This window comes from Indicator indicator, chromosome 11, assembly GCF_027791375.1.
Source record: "Indicator indicator isolate 239-I01 chromosome 11, UM_Iind_1.1, whole genome shotgun sequence".
Classification (NCBI taxonomy): Eukaryota; Metazoa; Chordata; class Aves; order Piciformes; family Indicatoridae; genus Indicator; species Indicator indicator.
This window is the reverse complement of record NC_072020.1, coordinates 6,959,892-6,980,655: the sequence shown is the minus strand read 5'-3', so window position 1 is coordinate 6,980,655 and position 20,764 is coordinate 6,959,892. Positions and strand designations below refer to the sequence as shown.

The window sequence follows — 20,764 nt, the reverse complement described above, 5'->3', positions numbered from 1 at the left end:
CCCAGTGAGCAACAGCAAGCAAAACTCACAACTTTTTTTTCCTCCTATTGGAGGCTCCTTGTCAATTTCAAGGCAGGGCCACGGGCAATAATCCAGCCAGCAAGGCGAGTTCCACCACACCTCCAAAAGTGATGTCACAAGACAGGCAAACCATACAGATCTCTTCAATGGGGAATTTAGAAATGAAATAAAATAAATGGGAACAGATCAACTGCAAACCAGATGGCCAAAGACATTCAAAGGCAGGCTCCAAAGAATATTAACTCGTCAACAGCCAAAGCTGTGGATTAGAAACCTGGAGTTAGCTGACAGGAAAAGGGAAGGGAGGGAAAAAAAAAAAAAAGGAAGAAGAGAAAGGTTTCTCTGGCAGCCTGAAGTACAGAAATTACATACATTTGGATGTATTTTTACCTTTCATAAAATGCAGATTTCTTCATTTGCAAAAAATGAGTTAGAAGAGAAAAACTGACATCTAGGAGAAGAAAATAATTCAAGAACACTTATTTGCTAAAATACCATTCCACTTATAGTATTTTTTATTTCCTAATAAGCTTTTTACCTATCCTTATGAAAAACTTCTATAGTCATAGGTATTAGAATGAGGGAGCAATTTGATCATTTTATAGTTTCTTGCTCTTGAAAAGCAACAATACATCTTCTAGAAGTACTAACTTTTTGAAAGATTATGTCCAAATTGCCTAAGTCAGAACTAGGGAGTATTTGGCCATTGGGTGTATGAAATACAGCTGCCACCATCTAAAAGCAATTTAATAGGCTAAAGGAACAAAAAAGAAAAAGGAACTTGGGCTTACCTTTGTGACACTATCTTTCTGCTTTCGCTCTCTCTATTTACTCATTAAAGCTATTTCAAAGGAGACCACAGTGATGCTTGTTTGCAATGAATTACAAGAAGAATACTGATTTTATTTCTACATCTGTCAGCTCCTTCAATCCACATACTTTTAAAACTACATTGATGAACACAGAATCCTGCTATTCAATAGTTCATTAATCAAGCTTACTTGCCTAAGGACATCTAACTGAATTTCTAACAAGTGCTATAACCTGGTGCAACCACCAGTGAAGCACGTGATAACCATGGAGGAGGTGGGGTGAAAAAGACACAGAGGCACAAAACACTTAACACCACCATCATTAAGTATCCACAACTGACAAAAGCTGAAGTGGAGGACACTACCATTTTCAGATATTCTCCTCTCACAAAACACCAAACAACAAGGAGGGTGGCTTTCCCCACACTCACACCCCTCCTGCATCCATGAAAAATGGGCCAGATCTGAAAGAGTTAATGGATGAAATTTTGGACAACTTCAAAGTCTTGCCTGCTATCTATCTATCTATCTATCTATCTATCTATCTATCTATCTATCTATCTATCTATCTATCTATCATTAGACTTAATTACTTTCCACTTTGTCATCTTCTGTCTGAATCATGTCTGTTCTCAAGTCTAAATGCTTAGGATAAAAAGGGCAAACAAACCCCTAAACAGTAAGAGGGCTAACCAAGGCCATTTTACTCTTGCAATACCTTAACTTAATACTACCAGCATCAGATGTGGTATGCTTTCAGAAGGAGAAAATTCTCTGCTTTCCACCTTTGTCCTTCCAAATTCCTGCTTACTAGCCACTTTCCCAACCCTCTGTTTACTTAAAATCAGATTGTAATCACAGAACATGAGATTTTTTTTTTTTTTTTCTTAAGGAAGTTTATTTCTGAAGGTAATGGGGAGATGTAAACATGCTGCCTGTTTACTGAGGCTCATAAACACAGAAGAGCACAGGCAATTAATTGTCATTGAGAGAGTTCCAGCAAACAGAAAATCCTAGCTTTTTAGGGCATGCTTAACTAAATGTTCACCCATCATGTACTGAATTACTTAGTGAGATATTAATTTTGTGCTCCAGCTGAGGGTAATCACAGAACAAACTGTGATATTCAAGTTGCTTTATGAAATTATAGTGAGGGTAAGCTTAAGAACAAAGGCCAGCAGGAGTCGAGCCTTTCAACTTGAAAGGAATTATCTTTTCCTCTAATTGAAGTGAGGGCTGGCTTGCTTTGTTTTTTTCTTTCCTTCCTGTTGCTAAATTTCCAACAACACTCCTTGGCTGAAGGTTTCCTAGCAATGGGGCAATCATGGCTCATCTGACTGAGAAAGTTTCCTAATGCACCAGCATCCTTGACAGCTACAGCTATACCCATCTAACTCCTCATCTGGGCATTATCATAGAATATCATAGAATTGTCAGAGTTGGAAGGGAACTCAAGGATCATCTAGTTCCAATCCCCTTCCAACCTCCCCACCTCACACTAGATCAGGTTGTTCAGAGCTCCATCCATCCTGGCCTTAAAAACTTCCAGGGATGGGGCTTCTACCACCTCCCTGGGCAACCTGTTCCAGTGTCTCACTACCTTCATGGTGAAGAACTTCTTCCTAAGACCCAATTCTGATGGTCACAAACTTGATCTTCACTTACAATGGGCAGTTCTTTCTCCTAGCCGCTGTCATTATCTCCTGTGACTCTGGGAGAGTGGCTGGAGCCCTTGCCAGTGAAGACTGAGGTAAAGAAGTCATTGAGAAACTCAGCCTTCTCCACGTCACTTGTCACCACTTTACCTGCTTCCTTTCTGAGGGGGCCCACACCTTCCCTAATCTAGATTTAATTCCCTGGCTAGATTTAATTCTAACTAGGTTTCTTGCTGCTCAGACAGCTTCCTTATATACACCCCCTTCTAGCTATCCTTTCTTCCACTCCCTGTAGAGTTTCTTTTTCTGTGACAGCATGTCCAGGAGCTCCCTGCTCATCCAGGCAGGTCTCCTAGCATTCTTACACAGAAGTGATTATACTGGTTATTGACCCTATTTACATAAACTCAGAAAGACTAGAGGTCTGAGTCCTGTTTTCCTGCTTGTGCTTCTCCTGACCTACACCATGACCTTGTTTTTCTCTCTCCCTTCTGATTCCAGTCTCTTGAGGTTCAGCTGGAAGCTCTGTTGTGAGCACAATCTGATTTTGCAGAACCACAGAGGAACCTTAATTTTGGTAGGGTACCAAAACAACACATCATCTGAAGTCTGTAATAATGTACATAAACAGCTTGTTCTTCTGCCATCCAATCATCTGCTGCTAGAGAACTCACAGGCTGTGGCATTTTTTTGCATGGGAAAAAGTTAACAATACATAAGAATAGAGGGTCATTTCAGGCTACATTCCATCACTATCAAATATAATACTTTCTGCATTCTCCTTATCCTCTCCAGCATGCCAAGACACATTTCTTCTTCTCTCTTTCATATCTGGCAGGCTTATTTGCCCACTAAATAACTCTTCATCCTATTACAAGAAAGACATGGACATGCTGGAACGTGCCCAGAGAAGGGCCACAAGGAGGATCGGAGGGCTGGAGCACCTCTCCTGTGGAGACAGGGTATGGGAGTTGGGGTTCAGTTTGGAGAAAACAAAGCTCTGAGGAGACCTTATTGTGGCCTTATGGTATCTTAAGGGGGTCTACAGGAAAGCTGGTGAGGGACTTCTTAGGATGTTGGGTAGTGATAGGACTAGGGGGAATGGATCTAGGCTAGAGGAGGGGAGATTTAGATTAGACCTTAGGAAGAAGTTTTAACCATAAGGGTGGTGAGACACTGGAACAGGTTGCCCAAAGAGGTTGGCATCCCTGGAATTTTTTAAGGCCAGGGTGGATGTGGTTTTGGACAATCTGATCTAGTGGAAAATGTCCCTGCCCATGGTAGGGGGGATGGAACTAGGTGATCCTTGAGGTCCAACTCTGACAATTCTATGATACTGCTGCTGTAAATAAGACCTGAAGGAGCCTTTGCTCAGAATTTGTATCTCATCTACTAATAACCCCCCTTCTAAAATGCAGCACAATTATGGCACTACCCTTGCAATTTAGCTCAAAACTTCATTTAGAAGTGTTGCAAAGATAATTTTTCATTATGACTATTGCAAATGTTACTAGATCTGATGAATCTCAAAATATGACCCTTTTTTCCTTCTTTTTTTTCCCCTTTTGAATATTTCACACAAATTCTGCCATAACCCAACTGCAATAAAAATTGTACTTTTTTATTCATACATGTAGGAAAATTATGAAATACCACTATTTAAATCATTTTCCACAGAAATGTGTTGACCAGGTTTTTTTGTTTAAATTTTAAATTCATGACTAGGAAAAGCAATCTGCATTTTAACTCACCACAGTAAGCCCAACAGTAAATCAGTCCCAAGTATTTTATAAATAAAGAAAAAATACAGGCTATGAGAAACTGTAATCTTCAGCCACAACAAAATGTTATTCTTCTCCTTCTAGACCTAAATACAATTGGGAAGTGAAGTGGAAAGCACATAAAAACACTTTCTAGGACCAGACCTCTAGTGCTTTGTTATCAACATGTAAAGCTTCCCTATGACATTACAAGAAAAAATTTAAGTGTCCACTAAATATGGAATCAAAAGATTGCATCTAGTGATTCCCAGCAGAGTGGGAAATTCCAGCTCACAAATTCTGTCTTGCACAGACAGGGAGAAAATGCATTGCAAATAGAGAAGTACAGTACTGGGAGGTGGGTAAAAAGTTCCACATGCAGGTAAACTGGAGTTTTGAAACAACCTGTCTCTGATTTTCAAATCAGTTCCCTCTTTCATAGGAATAATGGCTTCAACCCCCCCCCCCCCCTTTTTTTTTTCCTTTTCTTTTTTGAATGCACAGCTTCTACTTACCAATACAACCTGCTGTGCAAAATCAAACCCTATGTCACACCAGATTACTGTCCATGATAACCAAAGAAAATGTATTGAACTGAATATATTTGGTTCAGGAAATCTGTATTTTGTCAGCTGCAATGTAGCTCATTGTCCATTAAACTGTACCAAGCCCATGCTGAACAGAGCATACTGTTGAAGTGTTTCAACTCCCAATCCTATAGTTGTCAACTTTCCAGAACAAAAGGGAGGGTGATACCTGACATCTAACAAAAACAGAGGTAGGACTGCCACTTTCCTGTACCAGAACAATTCTGTGGGTAAGAGATCATTTATTTCCTGCAAACATATTAATGCTAATTATAGCTCAAATCTTCTCTCTTTTTCCCCCCTCTACCATTTTTGACTTTTCCTTCTTCCTTTCCCCAGTGCATCCTGTTCATCAAATATATTTTGCCTTATTAAAAAAAAAAAAAAGAAAGGAAGAAAACCCTCATCAAATCTCTACATTCTCCATCAGTTATCTGTTTGGAGAATAATTTGACTGCTGCCTTTTATATATTCCAGCTGGAGTTTTTAATAAAGCACAGAGACTCAAGGCTACTGTATTTTTATTAGGAAATGGTGGAAACTTTGTAATGATTTCTATTCACATTCAGCAAACACTCTTCCCTATTGTTCTACTCTATTTGCCTCTCCCAACATCCTGTTCCCAAAACATCTTTACTCTGTAGTCCTTCATCCATTTAATCTCCACTTCATTCCTGTCCTCAGCTAACCCTTGTCTTGCCAGCACAAGCACTTTCCTTCTCTTAACCTTTTTCCCTTTTTTTTTGTTTTTTCCTTTTCCCCCACCTTGTTCCTCAGTCACAGATCCTTCAGACTCCACTGATGTTTTCTTACTTATGTCACAGTTACTTGAATGTTGAACCAAAATATTCATGGAGAGGAAAAAAAGATATCACTGAGGTATTCTTTTTAACTTGGAAATCCATCGTGCTAGATGCGAGGACAAAACACTGTGTGCTAAATCTAAATTCATGTCAGCTGAAATGCCTCAGCAGGGTAACTCAGGGACAGAGTTAGGAAGTTTAAAACATCATAGTAGGAGAGGATATTTGGTTCATTAACAGCAGAATAATTTGGGCTCATAAACTGAGGATCCAGTGAATCTCACCTCCCCCTGACTTCTTGTCAATAAAGGGATTTAAAGATGTTTCTGCTAGGTAGAGATGCACACAGCTTCCCTTCTGCTCAGTTGCAAGATATGCACCCCTGACATCAACACACTTATCTTTTCAGGCTCTTGCAGCAGCAAAATACATCAGTTTAAAAACATAAAACCAGTCTTTGCCAAAGATTTCTCACCTCGCATACAACGCTGTAAGAATGAGAAGGAGAAAAATCTAAAAGCAAAGGAGAATGAAATACTTTGAGACATCTTTCCAAAAACACCTACACAGAAATATCAACACTTATAATTGGTGGTTTGGCCATTTGGTACATTCCCAACAAGCAAAAGTAGACATTTCTATACTGTGTAGAGGTTGTAGCAGAAAAAAAACCAAAATAATTTTGTTTAATTTGGGAGATGTATTTTAGCCATAGGCATTCCTTTGTGCTAGTCATGTTTCATCAGGAGGACCATGAGAGTTCAATCACTGTGGGGGTTTGGCATTTCCCTCCCAGGCCTCCACTTAAGTAAACTACTGGTTTGTTAGGTCTCTACTATTTCAACTATTTCTATCCTGCAGATCACATTTTCCTTTCAAATCCATGGTGAGAAATTTCAGCCAAAGTGTTTGTCCTTTTCTTGTTTCTCAAGATATATACAAGGCTTTTAGCCTATGTTGGAATAAAGTGGTGCAAAACGTAGGCAAATATGTCCAAGCTCATCCAGCTTCTTCTCCTTGGAGAGAGGCTGGAAGAAGGCCAAAGGAAGACAAAGTTTCTTACTACACATGGAAACAGGACCTGGAATTTGGCCAGATGGGTGCTAGGCATGTGCCTTTTGCCTTTCTTAGGAAAATTCTCCATGTTTAGCCACATGAGAAACATTTGATATTGCATAAGTTCCTGCATTCCCAGCAAATACCTCCTTGGATTTTCCATATTCCTTTCCTTCCCAGCTTCCATAGACTCTGCAGACAGACAGGGAATGGCAACTACCTACCATTTAGCTACAGGGAAATGCGCACACAGAAGCAGAAGCTGTGCAGAGCAGCACTGGTCTCACTTGAGCAGCACAGCAGGAGACAAAGGTGACAGAAACAACAGGAGATGCTGGCACCTAACTACCAGTACTGTGGAGCACTGCATTGATTTTTGCCATTATGACACTGCAGTGCTGTTAGGGTATTGCCCATCATTAACTCAGATGAGGAGATGTGGAGGAGGGAGCATAAAAGGAGACTGAGGTGGGAAAATGAGGTATGCTTAAGTTATATAAGGAGATGAGGTCTGGCATAAAAGGAGTCTAGAGTGAGTGAGTGTAATGGTCTAGAGTAGAGAAGAATCAAATGAGAACTGGAATTGCTTGTGTGAAATAGGACATAAGATTAAGAATCAACTAAAATCAAGAATTAAAAAAGGAGCAGTGATGACAATCAGACAGTTAAGAAGAGTCGAAGTGATCTGGGGGGTCCAGAGAGGACATAAAAGAAGCCAAAAGAGGTGAGAATGGAAGAGGGCAGAGAAATGTATGAGGACAGGACATCTCTTTCTGTCTGCATCCTAACTGTAAACCCCCAATTCCTGATGTTGACCACTCCTCTGTTGTCAGTAAAAATCATCTATGCCCAGCTGTAAAGTAATTCAGCTCCTTCTAATACTGGTCCATGCAGAAGATAAAAACCTAATGCTGCCAGACTCTGGATGTCTCTGTGAAAACCAGAAAGATTTCAACCTTGCTGAGAATCCATTTGTCAATATGGCATGGGACGGCATTTGCAGATTTTTTTTTTTTTTTTGGAATGCTAAAACCTTTTTCACACATAAATTTAATTAAAAGAACAAGGGGGGAAATTCCATGTGATCCCACATTTAAGGTTAGTAAGTAATAAGATAATTATAATGACTAATAAAAAGATAATAAGTGTTCACAGAGAAGCACATTATGACTGTGAAGATAACCATTACTCTGTAATTTTATACCTTTCAAACACTTGACTTTGCAACCTTAATGCCTTTGTAACATTGTTTTTGCCTGTGCAATGACATTTTGCAATCTCCAGGCACCATCTGCAGTATTCATATTTTCTTGATCTCATTCAAACAAATTTTAGTACTACATATGAGCAGAGGTGAGTGATTAGCTCATCAAGCAACAGCCAGCAGTTAGTGAGGAGCACATTTGGTTGTTTCCTCTACACATATTTGTGATTTCCATCTCAACAGCTGGGATCACACTACAAGTTCTTAGGCTTGGTTTGTTGGCTTTACAGCCTCTGTGTTTATGACAGTTCTATCAAAATTTCTTGATTCTGCAGTTTGCTTCTCCCATTGGTCTAACAACCTAACTCGAGTTAATGAGGCTTCAGGACACAATTAAATATTTAATGGTTCCATTAGGGTGGTGGCCAGGAGAGTGACATCAACCATTATCTTCATTCCTTTTCATCTAACACTGTGCTGATTACTGTAGTTGTACAGTTGTTCAGGTGCTTCCCTTGGTAGCTGAGATTTATATTTGCAATAAAAGAAAAATAAATGCAGCAAAAAGCAGAAATTTGTGGAAACAGCTCAGTGACTCAAGTATCTGTGAAGCACACTTTTGCATTTCCAGCTGCATGTCACTGAGGCAGTCCTTGCAGTCTGAGTGAGAAAGGGGAGTTAATGTTAAATAATATTAGATAAAAGCCAGTTTCTACTCAGCACTCTTCAAACAGCAGGAGAAACACACCTTACCTGTAAAGTGAGAGACAGGTAGGAGGAAACAGTAATGAAGAATGATAGGGCAAAGGAAAGACCCTCTCTGCATGCCTCTCTGAATTGCTGTTTTCTATTATTAAGTTTTTTGGCTATAAGAAAAAGGTGACAGATCCTGTGCTCTCACTGTCACGGCAAATCATTTATTTCCTCAACATTACAAAGAGCAGTATATGAACATTACATCTCTAAGAGCCACGAGGATGATTAGGGGACTTGAGCATCTCCCCTGTGAAGAGGGACTGAGATCCCTGGGGCTGATTAGTCTGGAGAAGAGAAGACTGAGAGGGGATCTGATCAATGTCTATCAATATCTGAGGGGTGGGTGTCAAGTGGAGGGGGCCAGGCTCTTTTCGGTGGTTCACAGTGATAAGACAAGGAACAATGGGTTCAAACTAGAACACAGGAGATTTCAGCTCAACATGAGGAGAAACTTCTTTCCAGTGAGGGTGAGAGAGCACTGGAACAGGCTGCCCAGGGGGACTGTGGAGTCTCCTTCTCTGGAGACTTTCAAAACCCACCTGGATGCATTCCTGTGTGGACTACCCTAAGTGATCCTGCTCTGGCAGGGGGGTTGGACCTGATGATCTCTTGAGGTCCCTTCCAACCTCTGATATACTGTGAGACTGTGATACTGTAATTTTATGCAATAATTCAGCTGCTGCCTCCTTTTGTGAAGGAGACACCACACCATCTAAGTCATGAGTTAGCATTGTTACAGCACTCTCCAGCAAACCAAAAAAAAAAAAAAAAAAAAAAAAAAAAAAAAAAAAAAAAAATTAAAGGAACAGCTGGTATATATACTTAGGTGCATCACTCCTATAAAGACAAATGAATTCCAACATGCTAGTTTGAAAACGACCAGCTCTGAACTAAAATGATGGATGGTTTTCTATACCCAAACACTTATATACATATAATCCATGCTCCAGTTAGGCCAATAGATGATTGTGCCATTGCACACTTCAGTACCATAGAACTGTCCAGAAGCATCTTGACCTGGTTCAGCAGAACTCTCTCTTAACTGTCTCCTGTCCAGCTATTAAAACCAAACCAAACCAAACCAAACCAAACCAAACCAAACCAAACCAAACCCAAACCAAACCTTCCAGCAGCAAACTTTGCAAGCTGCACACCCTGCCACTTGCTCCAGCTCCTCAAGGAGCCACGATGCCTGTGGCTGTGCTCAGCTTGTGGCTCCAGCATACCTCCAGTGCTCGGTCCCCAGTTCTGGCCTCCTTAGACCTGGTGGTTGTTGCACATCTGCCAGCATGAATACCAGTGCCTTTTGGCTGGGGAGGAGGTGTCATACCAAGCCTGGCATTTCTGCCATATGATATTAAGATTTCTCCATGAGTCTGAAGTAGCTTCTAAATTTCCACCTTAGTCATTGTATATAACAAAACAGAAAGTATATTAAAAGACAATTTGCAAAGTAAACAGCTGAAATTTCTCAAGCACCAGAATGAAAACTACTTATTCCACCGTAACTACCCCCTTAAGCCTTTTCATTATAATAAAATCTGTAGAATTCCATCTAATTCTACTGTGAGGGCCCCTTGCCTTGTTCGCAGTGCTGGATGGGCATTGCTAACCACATGACAAAATATTTTACATTTATTTTCCTATCACTTTTTCATGTGATAGCATATTTATTGTACAGTCTTCAGACTCTGCTCTGAAGACAGAATTATTAATCTAGGTAAAGAATAATAGACTCTTGAGCAGGTGTTTTTGGCTACAGTGACAGTCTGCTTTCTAATACATGTAAATTTATCTGCCTAACTCCTAAGGAGATGTTCATCTCCAGCTAGCAGGTACACAACTAAGGCACATACAAAAATTAATTAAAAAGTCAGCACTGGGTTTTGGTGCACATTTTAAGGGCCTATGCTTTCAGAATACTGTCTATCATATAGCACACCCTGCTCAAAGGTGCTTTGGCTAGGAGACATATGCTTCTTGGTCCCAAACTCATATGGAAGGGCTTTAGGTAAGCCACCCTACCATGGCTCCACCACAACATGAAAACCTGAAACTGTTTCTCAAATAAACCTCAACCATAAAGCAATTAGAGTGATTGCTATCACCAAGACCTTCCTGCATCTCACTGTGGGGTCAGCCCATTGAACTGCAGCAGTGAGTCTTGTGGATATCATGGCACCAGAAACCTGCTGAGCCTTGGCAGGAGGGTGCTTCTGCAAGCCTTGGACCCATCTCAATCTTATTGCTCAGTAAACACAATCCCACTCTTACAGAAAGGGACAATAAAGATTTTTAATGAGAAAGGATGGGAAATCTTAACAATAAGCAGTGGCATGAGTCCTTTTCTGCACAGAAAATTAATTACACTGAATTATAAAATTACCAGAGAATGAGGCAATAATTTTTACGAACTAGAGAGATAAAATAAGACTCTAAAGGATTAACATTCACAGTAGATTATCACCTCTATACTAAATTGAGCAATGGATTATTCTGAATAGGATATTTCTTTATAACAGAACCATGAGATACTCTTTTAAAAAGATCTGCAATATCTTACTACCCACATGCCTTTTGTTTTCTTTTGCGGTTTGTTGCAGTCACTTAGCAGTAGTGATCCTGACTGAAGCCACTGGCACATATTCTTGTTGAGATGTCATAATACAACGGGGAGGAACAAATAAGCTACATGTGATCTCGTTTGGAAACACAGAGCAGAGTTCTCTGCTTGAAGATTTCTGGTCTCTGATGGAATACAGTGCAACTCAAGTAAGCAAAAATAGCATTGTGGTTAAGATACTGGACTAAACTTGGAAGATATCTTCTGGTTCCTGGCTCTGCTGCAGACATTCTGTGTGTCCTTGGATAAATGCCTCTTGTGGGGTTAATTTCATTTATGTGCTCATGTACATAGCACAAGCCTCATAAACAGCCTATAAATATAAACACTTGAAATCATTTTTAAGGTGTAATCTCTCATATTTAATGAGGGATTTCATGTTCTTTTGGGAAATGTGAAAGTGTTTGCTAGGGCTAAAGGCATGAGATGGGTTTGGATCCATCTCAATTTCAGTGGCATCTGTGTGCACATTTAAATTTGGCATGTGCAGACCATTATGATCAAAAAGAGTTTCCATTTCTCATTTTCTTTTTCAGACTGGGATTGTTCCAAATTATAGGAACTTAGAGTGTAGGAAGCAAGGGGAAACATGTATAGATGATGATATCTTTGAAATATTCACTGGCTCTATGTCCTTTTTGTTCAAAATGCTTGGAAACATCCTGTAAAAATCTGTGTGCATGCACAACAGTTGTAATTATTCACACAGAGCCTACTGTAAATCACAGCCTTATGTGTACACCTGGAAGTTACCTGTCTCAACTGACAAAACATGTGGGGCTACAAGGTTCACAGGTACACTTCTACAGGAAAGGAGGCCCTAGCTCAAGTGCAGATTTGCCAAATTTGCTAGGTAGTGTGGAATTTCACTGTTTGTGGTGCCACAGGTGCCTCTTTACTAACTTCTTGAAGAGCTGGATAGCCTAAGATTGTTAGAATAACAAAAAACCAAACCAAACCAAACCAAACAAAACAAAACAAAAACCAAAAACACCAAAATCAATTCTTAACAGAAAAAAGGGAGCAGGCAAACCAACAATATTAAGGATCTAAGCAAAAGATACCTCCTATGTCCAAATGGAAATCATCTGTTTAGTTGATATGCAGCTAGAAAACCTGTGACTGCAGCTTCTACAAGAGCTGATAATTCAAATGTAACCACTTGTATATATATGAAAAAAAACAGCTATAGTGGTAGGTGTTGGTTCATTTTTGGATGGAAGCCCTAGTGTATTAGACTTCCTTCAAGTGAATTCAAATTCATTTAAGGGCAAAAGTCTGTTTATAGAACTGCCCCTGCTGTCAGGTCTGTTTGTGAATTAACAGCCTTAGCAATTAGGAGCCAAGTCACACCAAGCAGTACCCTTTTGTAAGGGAAAGGAGAGAAGACACCACATGAAGAACCAATGCCCTCTTCCCCTGCCTCTTAGGAATGGTCTGAGCTATTTGTTAAACGCCTCTGCACTGGGATGTCTTGGTAACCATAAGGCCTGTGGCAAAGCAAGAATCTTGATGTTCCCAAGAGCCTGTTAATTATGGCAAGCAAGCTATGTCTGGGGAGCTGAAGTGGAGAAAATGAGTATGCAACAACGATGCATTGCAATATTAAGACATTATGAACAACTTTCATTGTGCCATTGGATACCTTCCATACTAAGACTCCTGGTACTGAAAAAAACAAAACCAAACCAAACCAAACTAAAACCAAACAACCCAAACACTTGGTTCATATCTTGTTGGAGCTGAGGATACAGTGACAGCTCAGCAGTAAACTGCATGTAACAATTACTCAGTAACAAGTTTTACAGCAAGTGTGGGTAGTTTCTTGCTTGTATCCTTTCGGCATTCTTTCTTTCTTTCTCTCTCTCTCTTTTTTTTCCCCCAGCACAATGACAAAGGCATTGCTTATGTTCACTGAAATGCCTCTGATACCTCCAAATGCACACAAGCTGTGCTGAGTATCACATTTACCAATGTCTCACACTGCCCCTGTATTGCTATTTTCTATTTTTCAGGGGAAATACTTTCAACACACACACACAGAGTAAATCCAAAATGAGGCTTAAATAATCTTGTTCAGGGCAACAGAGAATAATGACTGTGTCTTCAATGAGGGGCATAATTACAACAAGCTGTCAAAGGAAACTTTAAGAAGGTTTGGGGGCAGGGGGAATTAAAAGCTATTTACCTCTATCAAAGCAGAATGAATAAGGGTAATGAGTAATAACCCTGAGAAAATGACAACAACAGGGAAAGGTTCTCAGCACCATGAGTGGGAAATTAATCAAGTCCCTCTTTTGTTAACAGGTGTTACACAATAAATTCCCTGTGTTCCAGCCTGAAAAAGCATCCTTAATATCAGAAAACTTCTAATATGAAGCAAACAAGAAAAATGCTACCTTGTCCTCACAAGGCATCCTTTACAAATGTGGCAAAACACCTTCAATACAGTAAAACAAATTTTGAAGCTCAGTGTCTTACAGTGTTTTGATTTCAAATTATGGAGAAAATGCAATGCTCTACATTACCCAGTAGACAATGGATCCATCACTATGAGATCCATTTGGACAACTCCCAATGGTTTTCAGGAAGCTTCACATAACAACAAACACTGTACTTACTGGTGTGCTTACTGGAGATACCACAGATTTGGATGTTTGACTACATCTGCAGCAGCCCAGTCCCCTAAGCTAGGGAACAGTTAGTTCAAGTCAAAGCAGCATAATGCAGTTGTATAAACAAAAGACTGAAAATCAGGAAATCCTTAGTTCTGAAATGGGATCCAACTGTGCCCCATTTTGCTGCCCACATAAAAGTTAATGAAGCATCTTAAGTCACCTGCCCTCTCCTCCTGCTTAGACAGAAACAGTAGATAACTACCAGTCTCAGTGAAGTGTTGGGTGGATTAAATAAATTACCATGGATGATTAAATATGTTCACATCTTTAACATATTTTGAAGAAGACGACGACTCTAGAAGGATTAAATGTTATTGAAATTGTGAGCAGAAGATCTTTTCAAGGGGGAACTACTACATTTCCTTTCTTTATGTGTCAATTACTTATTAGTGCAGCAAAGCAAAGAATTATTAGATTTGACAGTTCTCAAGGAATGGTTTTCACTGTTACATGTGCTCTTGATTTGACATACAAGTAAAAACATGAGTTAGTAGCCCCCAATCATGTTCACAAACCATTCTTGAGGGCTATAATTTTAAGACTTTCTGTGCAAATTACCTTCTCTAACGTCCAGTTCAGCTTAGTTTTACATAATTCTATAGACTTCAGAAACAGGCATGTGCAAAGCCTGTTATCCCCACTCCTTGTAAAATTACTTGAGGACAAGTAGTTTAGATGCTTACTTGTTTCAGAAACATGTCTTGTACCTCCACACCTTCAGATTTATCAAAACATTTAAAAAATCTAAATCTTTTTCTCAAATTAAAAAAAAAGAAAAGCTAAGGCTACAGCTAAGCAAAAGCTAAAACTATTTAATGCTCTGTAGGAAACAGCTAATGTGAATGCCCAAGAGATCTTCATGTTTTAATCAAAAAAGCTATGAAAAAAAGCAGGTGAAGGCCATTACCTCAGATCATAAAACTGTGAGCTTAAAAACAGTTCAGGAACCTGAAACACAAGTGGCACATCTTGCCAAGATCACTCTGCCTTTTACACCAGATATTAAATTAACATTAAAAAAATCCTATCAACTAACAAAAAACCCATCCCAAAGACCACTTTTTCTTCCATTTTTCCATTTAGGCAACTGCTGTAGCTGTGGTGAGGGATGTAGGTAGCAGAATGCTGGTAGCTGCTATAAATGAGACTGAATAGGAGGGCAGCATTCAGAAAAGACCCTCTAGGAAGAAATGAGCTATGTAGAGAAAACATGAGAAGCCTTTTGCAGAACACAAATCACAAAATCCCTTTTGAATTTTGCTCTTCTTTCAGAAGATACCTGAAAATAAATAATGTTCTTTGAGTAACCATAAATAATTGTTTTTAAACAGAGAATGATCCTGTATGAGCAATATCGATCTCAAAGTCCAAAGAGAAAGTGAGGGTTCTAAAAGGCAGGAAGTCCAATTTCTTTTCAAACCAGGTGCTACTCTATCTGGAAAGTCTTCCCCAGAAAGCTTTCATAGATTTTAAATTATGAGTTTTGCATCGTGTTGAACAAATATAATTAAAACAAATGGTACTTAAATGTGAGAGTCACGAACCTTAGATAAGTTAACAAACTTACTTGTTCTAGCTGCATATGTGGCCTTTAAGTGAGACTTCACATGAACACATATAAGCATTATACTACATCTTAACTTGCTGTGTTTGGAACCACACAAAAAAGTTGATCCAGTCACACTAAGCTTTGAAGAATCAATAAATGTTTTGAAGCTCATGAAATGAAATCCTTACCACAACTGCACGCTTAGAACTTTCGGTGTGTCATCGGCCATGCTGAGCAGCTAGGCTTGTGATTTCTAATTTAATCAACCTCAGAGTGACTGAGAAACTAACAGCTGTGTCTGAGCAATTGAAAAAAAATAGATACAGAACAAAGGGGAAGACCCATCTCAACAGGGATTCTCCCTCAAGTACATAAACTCAGCTTCAGTGGAAAGTATAAATATTTCATTCACTATTTTGTACTGTATTTCCCCTGTGATTTGGGCTCCAACTACTTTCTTTTAAAGGTGCATTCATGTCTCCTTTTAACAGCATCCCATCTAAACTTTTCCCCTTGCTTAATGGGCCTGAAGGGATTAAACTCTTAGCAGAAAAAAAATGCATCTGTTGTACATAACATCACAATATTAGACTATCATAATACCAACTCATTTATTTTCATTTTGTGGAAGTATACTTTCCCATGAGAATGATGCTACAGGGTATATTTCCTTCCTGATGCTTCCTTTCATGTATTGTATGATATTAAGGAGAAACACTTGTATTCAGACATCAGAAACCCAAAGCCTACTTTTTTTTTTTGCCTTGCATTTTGAGGCCACATTATACCAGAAAGATATTCAGGCTGACTAGCAAAGAGCTTCAAAAAACCCTGCCTGTCTCAAAGCACAAGTGAACCATGTTCTTTGTGAAGTGCCAGTTCTGGACACTGACCAGTCAGAACTGACTTAGGTTTGCTTTTGGTTTAGGGGACTTTCTTGTGCATAAATTAGAGAAAGGTGAGTTTAACATTTCTATGAGGTCAGCTGTCATCTCACTGCTTGAACATATACCACAACAGTCAACAGCAGCACATTCATCTTGTATAGGGCAAGGCTTCATTTCATCCACAGGCAGTCACAGCTACAGTCCAGTTTTGCATTAAACAGGATTCTCTGCAAGCAGTGCTCATTGTCTCCATCATAAAGAAAATCAAGACCAGATAACAAAACCAACCTTGAAATCAAGGAATCAGAGGAACAAAACTGGTAAATAAACTTGATTACTTTGGTGACTTAGCTTTGGTAAACATGCCAAAATTGTTACACACCTGAACAGAACAACGTTGCTTCATCTGCAAACTAACTTCACTTGAAGCCAGCTAAGAGAATTTGTGCATATTTGGTGATAGAATCACAAGGGTTTACCATTTCCTAAACAAATACAGGATGGAGGACTTTCAGAAAACATCTGGACACTCACTCTACCTCTGTGTAGATTTGGGGCAGCTGCATGTCTGCAACGATTGGCATTTAATTTGGTTGATTTGGCCTATTTCACTGGTACACCAACCTCACCTGACATCCCAATGCATTTCTAGTAAGAATTGTAATGGCAGAAAGCATTGCATAAGGAAACTCTTCCAGTGTTTTCTTTGAAAGAGCACAGGCACAGTGCAAAACAGTTCTTAGATACCCACATAGATAAACTCTACTGGACCTGCAGCTGCTGCAGGCAACAGGAGGAGAAATCCTCAGATTTGGTTGCAGTTTTCACAGAACCACAGAAACCTTCAAAAGATCTTCAAGATCTTCAAGACCTTCAAGATCATCTAGTCCAACCTATCACCCAACACCATCTAATCAACTAAACCTTCTTCTGAGTGAGAGGCTAAAACAGACTTTCTGTCATTGCTGCAATAAGCAGAATACAAATCCATATTTCAGAGATAATTACCAGGAGGCAATCACTTTTATTCATTACATAGCACCAGGTAACATTACACATATGTTGGCAGCCTTTAGAACAGAAACATGGTTAGTTATGAACAATATAGAACCTTGTTGCTTTTAGTTTGAAATTTACCAGACATGGGGGGAGGAAGGGGCAAACATCCTGGACACTTGCTGTCAGAATTTGTTAAAACAAAAACAAAAACAAAAACAAAAACAAACAACCCCAAAAATCTAATACCTCAGAAAATATTAAAGTTTCCATGCATGCCAGGTTTTTTTTCCACTTTATTATGGTTTTGTTAGCATACTGTGCAGAACTTATACTTTATGATGTAATTCCACAAACGACTATGGGGGAGGATTCTAGTTTTGTAGAGAAATGGCAGAGACTGCATGATGAAGGATAAAAACATAAGATGGCTACTTTCCTATTAGGGCAAAACTTTCCAGGGCCAGTTTCAAAGAAGTAGTTTGTCAAACTGCATGGAGAAGGTTGTTGAATTCTCCTAGCTAACATGAGAGTGACCAGGAAAAATACAGAGCCAATGCTTAACGGTTCAGATGGAGATGTTGGCAAGGAGCTGTTTTGGAAAGAGACAGATCTACAGTGGGGTTTTGACTCAATCTTACTCTATGCTGAACTGAAACCCCAAAGTGTTGGAGAATGAAATGTACCAAATCTCCCTGACTGTTCCTTCATGCTTGCCTTTGTGCAGGATCCAGCACTCTTCTAGGTCTCAGGGCAGTCATCAGTCTTAAAAGAAATTTAAGATGTTTGGTAAATAAAGACAGAGGATGGAGGGGTGGGGAAGAAAGTCATTACTTCTCTCACTCATGCAGAAAGTAGATTATACAGCCTGCAGTAAGTTTGCAATGTGACAGACCTCCAAGGGACCACTTGAGTGTTAATCAATAGTTAAGAAGTGTCTAAATGTGTAAGAAGCCTCATCTTTTGAGAACTTGTATTGTCCAACAGGGGGGTTAATGAACACTAGCACAAAACACAACTATGGTTGCAAAATCCTAAAATGAGAGGGGAGTCCCAGCATGGGGACTAACAGGTGAAGCCACCCCATCAGCAAATGAGTTGCTTCTGCCACTTCACTTTGAAGAAAATGAAAGAATGCCTCAAAATGGAAGGAAGTCTGAAGTGAACTGGCAGATACATTCTACTTCCATGGAAATGAAGGATAGAAAGACTGGCAATGTAGATATTTAGAGAGTTGTATTAGAGAACAATATTTGACAAGATGGTTAGAATTTTTACTCTGTCATGACATTAGCAAGTAAAACTAAGGTCAATTTGCTGAACTCTCCACCAAACAAATATTCTTCATTTATTCAAAGTGATGCTCAGGCACATAACTTGATTTTTTTAGACAGAAGCTAAATGTTAGAAATACAATAAACTTCATAGCATCAGGTCAAGACTCATCAAATTTTCAAGGCTATTCCCTATATACCTTTATTTAGATTTGAAGTTGTGCTGGTGGCTGGCTTCTCCTTTCTGTACCCTAAAATTAGGAAGTTCTTCACAGAGAGAGTGATTGTCCATTGGAATGGGCTGCCCAGGGAGGTGGTGGAGTCACCATCCCTGGAGATGTTCAAGAAAAGCCTGGATGAGGCACTTGGTGCCATGGTCTAGTTGATTGCTTAGGGCTGGGTGATCAATTGGACTGGATGATCTTGGAGGTCTCTTCCAACCTGGTTGATTCTATGATTCTAATCTTGCTAGATGACTATGGCTCATTATAAGTAGTTTAAAAAACAACTCCAAACTTATAAAAAAAAAAAAATCCACAACCCTCCCAAGTAGAGCACCTCCTCCTTATATGACTGATGGCAGGATGTCCACATGTGCAGAGAGAGCTAGAATGAACTGTCATATTCATAGAAAGTGGAAATTTGCCATTTAAATCTGCAACTGATTTCTATATCATCTGAAATATTACAAATGACACTTCTCATTATCAAGAAAAACAAAATCACTTGGGAAATTAGTTTCACTTCTCACCTTCTTTGTGTTAAAAGCAGAACGTAAAAATCTGAAATGAAAAATAGGAAAAATTGACAGACCAGTTCCCCAGCAAAGAGTTATTATGGGAACATATAAAACTGGATAGGTACTCTAAACTCGTCCTAAAAAATGAAAGCCAAAACCTTGTTTTGCTCATTTTGTTCAGCTATCAAATAAAAATCTTTCTGTCCTATAGATTATAGAATTGAAAAGCCACTCTAAAATGTTCTGCTAAGATCACCCTTGTCATCAGCACTGAATTCAAATTAGTTTCAAACATACTGAACTTTGCAACATATTATTTACCCAGGAGAGTTTTAATATTCATGTAGTGCTACTAAAAATTCATCTCTCTTCCTTTGTCACATTGCTGTGTACATAACGAACACAATGATTTCTCACAGGCACGATGTAAAGTTTTTGGTTTGACTTCCAGGTGTTTTTCCCCAAGTCATTTGTCAGTAAATGAAGAAAGCCCAAATACAACAACTTGCCTTATGAGATTTGTCATCTTATTTTATTACAAGACAGGATACTTGGGCTTTCAAAGATTTAATGTATTGAACAGGTCTTTGCAGAGTATATGCTTCAGAAGCATTCACCCTCATGTCACCTCTACTATTGAGTCCACCATTAGTAAATTTGCAGATGACCCCAAGTTGGGAGCAGGTCTTCATCTGTTAGAGAGTAGGAGGGCTCTCCAGAGGGACCTTGACAGGCTGGACAGATGGGCAGAGTCCAGCAGGATGACATTCAACAAGTCCAAGTGCCAAGTGCTGCACTTTGGCCACAACAACCCCATGCAGAGCTACAGGCTGGGGTCAGAGTGGCTGGAGAGCAGCCAGGTGGAAAGGGACCTGGGGGTACTGGTTGACAGCCACCTGAACATGAGCCAGCAGTGTGCCCAGGTGGCCAAGAAGGCCAATGGCATCCTGGCCTGCATCAGGAATAGTGTGGCCAGCAGGAGCAGGGAGGTCATTGCGCCCTGTACTCAGCACTGGTTAGGCCACACCTTGAGTACTGTGTCCAGTTCTGGGCCCCTCAGTTTAAGAAAGATATTGAGACACTTGAACATGTCCAGAGAAGGGCAACGAGGCTGGTGAGAGGCCTTGAGCACAGCCCTATGAGGAGAGGCTGAGGGAGCTGGGGGTGTTTAGCCTGGAGAAGAGGAGGCTCAGGGGAGACCTCATTGCTGTCTACAGCTATCTGAAGGGAGGTTGTAGCCAGGTGGGGGTTGGTCTCATTCATTTGACTTTGTCACTTTGATTTCCAAAGTGAGAAATCAAACATGTTAGGGAAAAAAAAATATCCCAAATGTTGCAGGGAGATCCATGTGGCAAGCCCACCTT

The 20,764-nt window shown here is 39.7% G+C and overlaps 1 protein-coding gene across 1 annotated transcript in view; it reads right to left on the bottom strand.

Moving 5' to 3' along the window:
• Positions 1-20,764, bottom strand: part of RBMS3 (RNA binding motif single stranded interacting protein 3) — a 688,691-nt gene that overhangs the window by 439,882 nt on the left and 228,045 nt on the right. The gene's annotated exons all lie outside the window — the stretch shown is intronic.